We start from the raw sequence: 8100 nt of genomic DNA, 5'->3' as shown, positions 1-8100 counted from the left end.
ACGACTTTTCTTGGTCGGGTTAATTGAGCTCTCTAATGCATGAACCCGTTCTTTCTTTAATAATGACTTTTAGACTCTTTTTTGGTCCAACATGGATTTTGGATTTGTAACATAAATTGAATTGAAATTGAGTCGAAAATGTAAAAAATCGAGAAAAGGGATAAATGGGTGTCATATCAAACTTTTCTAAGATATAGCCATCAGATGCCCCAATGTGCAAAGAAGTGAAAAATATCTCACAACAAACAACAATAAAACACAAAAAAATGTGGATCCTTGCTTTCATTCTCAAGACCATGACCACACTTTTCATTTTCCCTGCACCTTTTTTTTCCACATCAGCAAGAATGTAAGAGGCAACCAAAAATCACAAATTCTTGATTTCCACAAATGAAAGGAACGTGAGATGGGGATAGTTGAAGAAGTGCACAACGTGAAGATTTTAGGAACAGGGATCGAACCATGGTCCTAGTTCATGTGTTTGAGACATACTGATCTGTGTGTAAACATCTGGTTCCTCGTATAGTTGACGATTATAAAGTTGTCACCTAGATGAATGAGAAAACATGACAATCAAAGAAACAAAGTGGTCAAATTCCAACTATGTTACCAAAACACACAATTATTGACTGATTATGTGGAATGCAAAGTATTGACTAATAGCAATTCCACAAGTAGATGTATGAGCCGAATATTATACTCCTTCAAAAATACAATGTGGCAATAACAGAAACAAAGTTGTAAAATTAATACTATTTAACCAAAACACACGTTCCCTCGGAATTATCATTCCCGACTACTTTGACTTCAAAAGGTGCTAAACATTAGAAGGATACATACGCCTATGATGTGACCGTTATTTTGGAAGAACTCCAAATCTCTCGGTGCATTTAAGTTGGACTCTTTGTTTCTGCCATGAATGGTGTTGTCGTTTCCATTGCCCGTCCCGATCTCACCAAACTTGTGACCATCACCAGAGTCGGTGAAGTATCCGTGATTGATGGCTTCTGCGAAATTAAGAAGCGCTACCATATAAAAAAAAAAAACTAAAAGATACAATCTTTAAGTAGTACAACAAACATAGAATGAGAGAAAAATTAATTCAGTAAATGGACAACCAATAAACTAAAAGATACAAATTTAAATAGTACAACAAACATAAAATGAAGGAAAAAATAAATATATCGAAGGCGAAAAGAAGAACTTTACGTCTGGCGAGTGGGAGGAGAGAGGAAAAGGAGAAAGACTCTATGAAGAATAGGTGTTTTACTTGAAAAAGGAAAACAAGGAAGAGATATAATTAAAAGAGGGAAGTTTAAAACTGTCAATTTACGAGACGTGGCCTTTCAATTTTCTGAAGCAAATAAAATGGCGAAAAAATAGTAAAAATTCAAAAAAAAACAGGGGAAAAGATAAATATGATTCCTGTGTTTGTAGAGCGCCATGTAGGCGGCCTAAGTCCTCCTTTTATATAGATATATAGATTATCCCAATAATATTTCTTATGTATTAATTACTCAATGCTTTCGATTGTTAGTAATATCCATTATGTAGAGATTTTCATATTGATTTGTTGGTTTCAATTAAATTTTAGATGTAAATAGTATCTTCATAGTGATTTTTGGTCTTAATACAGGTTTGTTGGTTTTTTATTCACTGCTGACTTCATATGTAACTATGTGTCATTATCTCAAGGTTATATATTACATTTTTTGTCTGAATCAATCATTTTATGTAGATATTTTTAGTATAATCGTACAAGAAAGTGATCTTATTGGACAGAACACAAAAGCTTTTGCAAAACTTAATAACTTTTGACCTTGTTAATTAATAAATAACTTACATTACTCGAATTAAATAGAGATATTAGTAAGAAAACTAAGCAGCTAATAAGTAACAATGAGACAACCTAAATACCCTAGCTACTAATCTCCTCTTTTCACTATTTTTAGTTTCATACTTTCTTTTAATTTTTATATTTTAATTAAATAATTTTCTTATTTGGCACGCAATCGGCAGGCTTATTTATGTTGACGCGAAAGAGTAAATAGGCTTCAAATTTTTTAGCACATCCTTATGAAACCACAGGCTAGGCTGGGCTAGCTCAACGAGCCAAGCCTATATTAACGGAAATATATACGAAATTTAAGAAACAATTATAATATTCCATAAAAATATCTGAACCTTCTCTTTTAAACGTCTTATTATATTTATATAGCTATAAAAATCATGACAATGATAATAAAATATAAATTTAAAACTAAATTAGATTCAAATATATAAAAGGAAAAATACATATATAGACATTCAAAGTTGGCATCAAATTTTCAATTAGAAACCTTCAACTTTACTAGTGACTAGATATACACCTCTTCTTGACAAAAAACGCGCATATTAGACACATAAGATCAGTTGACCAAACATCTGAGATACAAACACCGCTTACTTTTTAAATAGACAAATCAATGAGCGACACCTGCCATTTAAAAAAAAATATAATTCTTAGAAAATAGTAATAGCAATTTAAACCTCAATTTTCCGTCAATGTTCCCCATTCCTTGTCGCCTATTGCAACACCTCCATTACATCTCCACCAACTTCTTCCACTTACTGTATTTTTAAGGACCTTAAAACCTTCATAAAATGGACCTAAAGTAGGCACTTTTACAATTGGAATCCTCAAATGGTACCATCTCAATTTCTTAAATGTTTCCCCAACACCACAATTCACATGACATTGAATTTTCTTTTCAACTGTATCATGTTGCGGGTCTCACCTTTTTTCTGTTTATTATACTCTCATAAGAATCAACACTATTTTACAATGATCCTCTTCTTCTTTCACTATTCCATTCAACATTATTATCCCAGATCCATCAGCTCTATTGCCAAGCTAATCTGTTGTTGAATGAAATGTATATATTCTTCAATGAACAAGGTGGAAATAAAGCCTGAAAATCTTGTTTCTATAATAATGAGTTTGTCGAAGTGTGGTTTGATGTTGTTCTTTGTTGGGTGATAGTGATGAGGTTGTGATCTTGATCGTGGTAAAGAGTAGGGTCTGCACAAAAACAAAAAACATAAATTTATAAGTTTTTATAAGTTCAAATGAACGGAAAACATAGATTTGCCATGTTAGTGTGGCGAGTTCATGAGACACATTTTATCTAGTCACCTGTATTGGTATCAGTTTTCAGCATGTGTCTAGATTATTATTTTTTATATAAGAGAGTCATTTTTAAAATTAAATTAAATTAAACTAAATAGGTGGCAGAAAGTCTTTTCTCTATGAATAATTAACTTATTACAGGTTACCTTATTCATTTGGTGATGTGATGGTTACTACTTATTATTGACAAATTTTCGATATGTGATATACGACACGTCATACTTGTGTGAAGGTAGTATTTGATTGTGAAATGACGTTTTGTGATGCCATATTATATTATATCTTATCTCTCTATGATACATACAACAACCCTCGCCGAGTGGCCTCATTCTCCCACCATTTTTCCCTTTCAGTTTTTCTTCACCTCCTTAAATATCCACCACTCACATTTTTTTTTTTCAATCATGATCTAATTTAGTTATTCATAAATGAATTTCAAAGAATTCATTATTAGTATTATTTTGTTGTTCTCGATAACTTGGGATAAACTTTGATTTATGATTGCCCCTGTATATTTAAATTATTATCTTACATTTTATTAAAAAAATGTTGATTGGGCAAAAAAAGGTGAATGTTGAAACTTGGCCGGTCAACAAATTGGATTTCCGGCCACGCAACTAATCTCTCTCTCTCTCTCTCTCTCTCTATATATATATATATATATGTGTGTGTGTGTGGGGGGGGGGTGAATAATTTGAACACGTTCAACCAAATATTTATGTACTACCCCTTGAAATTTCGTATACAGACTCATCGATTTTGCACCATAAAAATAGGGATAAGGTATGCGTATATTCTACCCTCCCCAAATCTTATTTGTTGGATTACACTAGGCATGTTGTTGTTGCTGTACACCAATTGATTAAAGGAGGACTATACAACTTGGTGATGATAGGCTAGGAATATGTATTTCACATTTTTATTGACTATAAATTAATTGTATTTGAGCTATAATGTAGTATTTTACACTCATTACGTGAGTTTCTTGTGTAGGACTTGTTTCCGAGCAAACGAGCAAGTTTCGAGTTTAGATTGAGATTGTAGGGCTTTAAAGTCTGAGTAGAAATTCAACGGATAAATCGGGATTGAGTTCAAGGAACAGATATGAATGCTAGAGATTGAAGAAAAATAACGAAAATGCGAATGAGCTTTGGCACGACGCACTGGGCTACGCTCCAGGTGCCATGCTTGTGCAAAGTTTCAGAGGAAACCCAAAATAAAATTCAGGTGCAATTTTTTGCACTGCCACGACACAAAATTTTATCAGTTAATTTTTTATAAGGATATTTCTGTCCGGGCCTATTTTTGGAGGGTTTAAATACCTAAAACACACAATTTTGAATGGATCTTTTGACGGCTACATCTTGGGAGATGGCTTAGAGTTTGAAGAACATAATTCGTTACTTTCTACAATCGATTCAATACGAACGTTTGGATCGAAAGTTGGTCGTAATGACTTCTGGTTTACTCTCTTCTCCTATTATGTTTACTTTTGCTATTATGGAGTAGTTTGTCCTAGGGTTTTGACGGACATGGTGTTTGTGATTTATTTATGGATTAACTTCATTCTTGTTGGAATTCTCGTTTGGAGTTTTGAACGTTATGCATATGTTTTCCTTATTTTAGTTAATCGAAAGAGAACTACTTTATTAAATATTTATGCTAGTATAGTGTTGTTGAAGTGCAATCTTTTGAGTAATCGTAAGAGCTTCTTCGAATTGTTCTTGAATCAAGATATGAAGATATTCGAGAGAAGTTTTCCTTCTATTAAATCCATTCGATAGTTCTGGCATATGTTCTTGAGTTTTAAATTAGTCTATTCTTGAAGATATAATTTAGTTCACTTGAAAGAAGAGTTGAATATTACAAGTGGACTAATCATTTGTTGAAATCGAAAGAGTCGACGAATCTTAAAAAAAAAAGCCTTGAATGATTATTAATCCTGAATATTTCTTTTGCACCTGTCTAGTCATTCGCCCTTAATTATCCTATTGATAGTATCCTTTGATCAATTTCCAAGTTTTCATCATTCTTATAGTTTAGTAATAAAATTTGTTACTCGTGGTTTACACCACAAAACTCTAAAGATATGATTTCCTGAATAATACTGAGCAAGACTTTGTTTGACTTATTAATAACACCAATCCATGTGGAGATAATCTTAAACTATACTATTTTTTACTAGTGAAACGCTTAAGGAAATTATACTGTGTTTTACGCTAGTCACTTGAAGGAAAAAAAAAGAAAAGGACAGGAAGAAAGAAGGAATGTTATTAAGGGGAAGAGAGATCAAGTTGAAGGAGTGCATGGGAAATCCAATATAACCATCTCCTTTTTTGTCATGGCCCGAATCATGGCTTGGGCGTAACATGACACTCGGTGTCTTACTACATGTGACAGAGCGAATCACGTGGCTTGCTGAATCAACATTGGATATGTACTAATGTAGAATATAAGTTAAACATGCATGATTTGAGTAAATGTGAGACCCAATAATCATAAGTCTGGAAATACCGTTATATCATAAATACGGAAATAGTCTGAAAGTATAGTAACGTAGCCAACAAGGCCAACTCAACTAAATATCTGACAATGCATAACTGAACTAGTCTATGAAACCTCTAAACGCGAGTCTGACTGCTAAACTGTTTACCGGTACAAGGCCCCAGACATACCTTGATTGCCTAATTAACAAGAACATGAAATATACATAATGACAAACCCCCAAATGATGGGGCTCACCAAAAGCTGATACGAGCAATGTCCTAACGAGCAGATCCGCTGTCCTGTAAATCAATACTTGCATCGTGAAATGCAGTCCCCCGGACAATTAAAAGGGGACATCAGTACATTTGAATTGTACTGGTATGTAAAGCAATTGAATTAAATAAACATGGCACATGAAATAATATAACTGCAACTGTAAGCTGAACATGAACATGAGCATCATCTGACATGAATAAATTTACTAGATGAGTAAAAACATTTTAAGTACATATGCATATCTGTATCTTGTGGGAGAGCCGTAGTATAACCGACAACATGGAATCACCACGTGGGTGCGTGGAGTCTGGTACCTAGCCCGACGAGCAGAGCAGCCCCACACCTAGCCAGAGTGTGAGACATAAGTATGACATGAAATGATCCAATTCAATTGTCTAAATATGTCGTCCTAATCTGGGCGGATCGACCCTTATCCTATGTTGGCATACGTAGTTTTAGGCTGTCTGAGCCTTCTCGGTAAACCTATGCTACTCCCAAAAACATGAACATGGATATAGGTGGCATCCGAGCCAATGGTTTGTATAACATAACTTGTAAGTATGACCTGTAGACATGACTCATAAACATGGCTTGTAAACATGATTCATGAGTATAATATAGCATGAATATAAGTATGCAGTATAACTTGTATGAAAACATGGAAAGCATGTAGATTTCATGAAAATAAGCATAATAGTTCATATCTTGCATTTAAGAACCATGGAATGCAAATCATGGGTGTTCATAGATTACGGATGGATTCCCAATAACCATATGGAATATCAAGAATACAATAACAAATTATTAATATGAACATGGTATGTCATGATACATGTAACTTCGGGTCATCATGAATTAGAGTAGAAACACTAGGTTTATGGAACTTCATATTTTCATGGGTGAACGTAGAATGGGAAGAATAATGATGTTTCCACACGTGGATAGAAGCCTTGCATACCTTAATCGCTCCAAAAACCCTAGAAAAATTTGAATCTTTGAAGGAGAATTCCAAAAGCTTGAATCTTATACCTTGAGATGGGTTTTTTCTGAAAACCCTAGGTTATGAACAATGGATTTTCACGTAGAATTCATGTGTTGATGTTAGAAACACTTGAAAGAGGCTTACCTTGATGCAGGAGGATGATGGGAAGAGACAATGGTCGTTCTAGGGCTTGAGGATGTGAAGAATAAAGTGAAAAAGCCAAAAAAATGAAGTTTTTAAGTTGTTGTCGGACCCGTTTTATGCTCATTTTTGGCCTATTTTATGGCCCGTCAATCATACCTTCAAACTGTAACAGTGTGCTGGATATATTTGGCATTTTTACGGCCAATTTTATGGCCCGTTTTTACGGAGCGGCAGAATACCGTTTAGTAAATCGTACATAATTTTTTGTACAAATGTTCGTTTGTCCTCCATAACATAACATTGGAAAGGTATTCAAAGATCAACAACTTTAATGTAGGAAGTTTTCCCAAATTCCTTATATATTTTTCGGTATACTCACTTTAAGTGAGATTTGGTGCAAACTCATTTGAAAACATGCTCCGTAAGGTAGCTTCCGACTTTACTTTGCTCAAAGACTCTTCTTATGACTTTATTAGGTTTCAAACACCCTTTCTACACTACTCATATTGAATTCATTATGCCCTGTCTTACGAACCAAACCTTAGCCCGAATGCACGAGGTGTTACACTTTTTGTTTTCAGTAAGTAGGCGATATAAATCTATGCTATGTATATTTTCAATCAGATATCAATTACTTGTATGAGTTTAAAATATATTTTGTCTAGGTTTATCGTGTATCTTAAAAAAAAAATGATTCATTTATTTATGGGCGAACGACAAGGGTTGAATCCGCACGTGATGAATTCACAATCTATTGCTTTATTGTCCTTTTCTATTATATATGTGATGTAAAAATATTCATTATAGTGTACTCTATTTAGTTTGCTTTATTGTCCTTTTCTCTTATATATATATATATGATGTAAAAATATTCATCATAATGTACTCTAATTAGTTTGAGATTGATATATAATATTGTATTTTTTTAAATTTATATATAGTAATTATTATTTATTTAAATTTTTTCTTTTGTAATAGGAATGTTTGTTATTTTATTTATTTTTTACTATGCTCACTAAAATTCGGGCAAATAAAAAAATCT

This window comes from Lycium barbarum, chromosome 8 (genome assembly GCF_019175385.1).
Source record: "Lycium barbarum isolate Lr01 chromosome 8, ASM1917538v2, whole genome shotgun sequence".
Classification (NCBI taxonomy): domain Eukaryota; kingdom Viridiplantae; phylum Streptophyta; class Magnoliopsida; order Solanales; family Solanaceae; genus Lycium; species Lycium barbarum.
Note: the sequence above shows the minus strand (reverse complement) of the source record.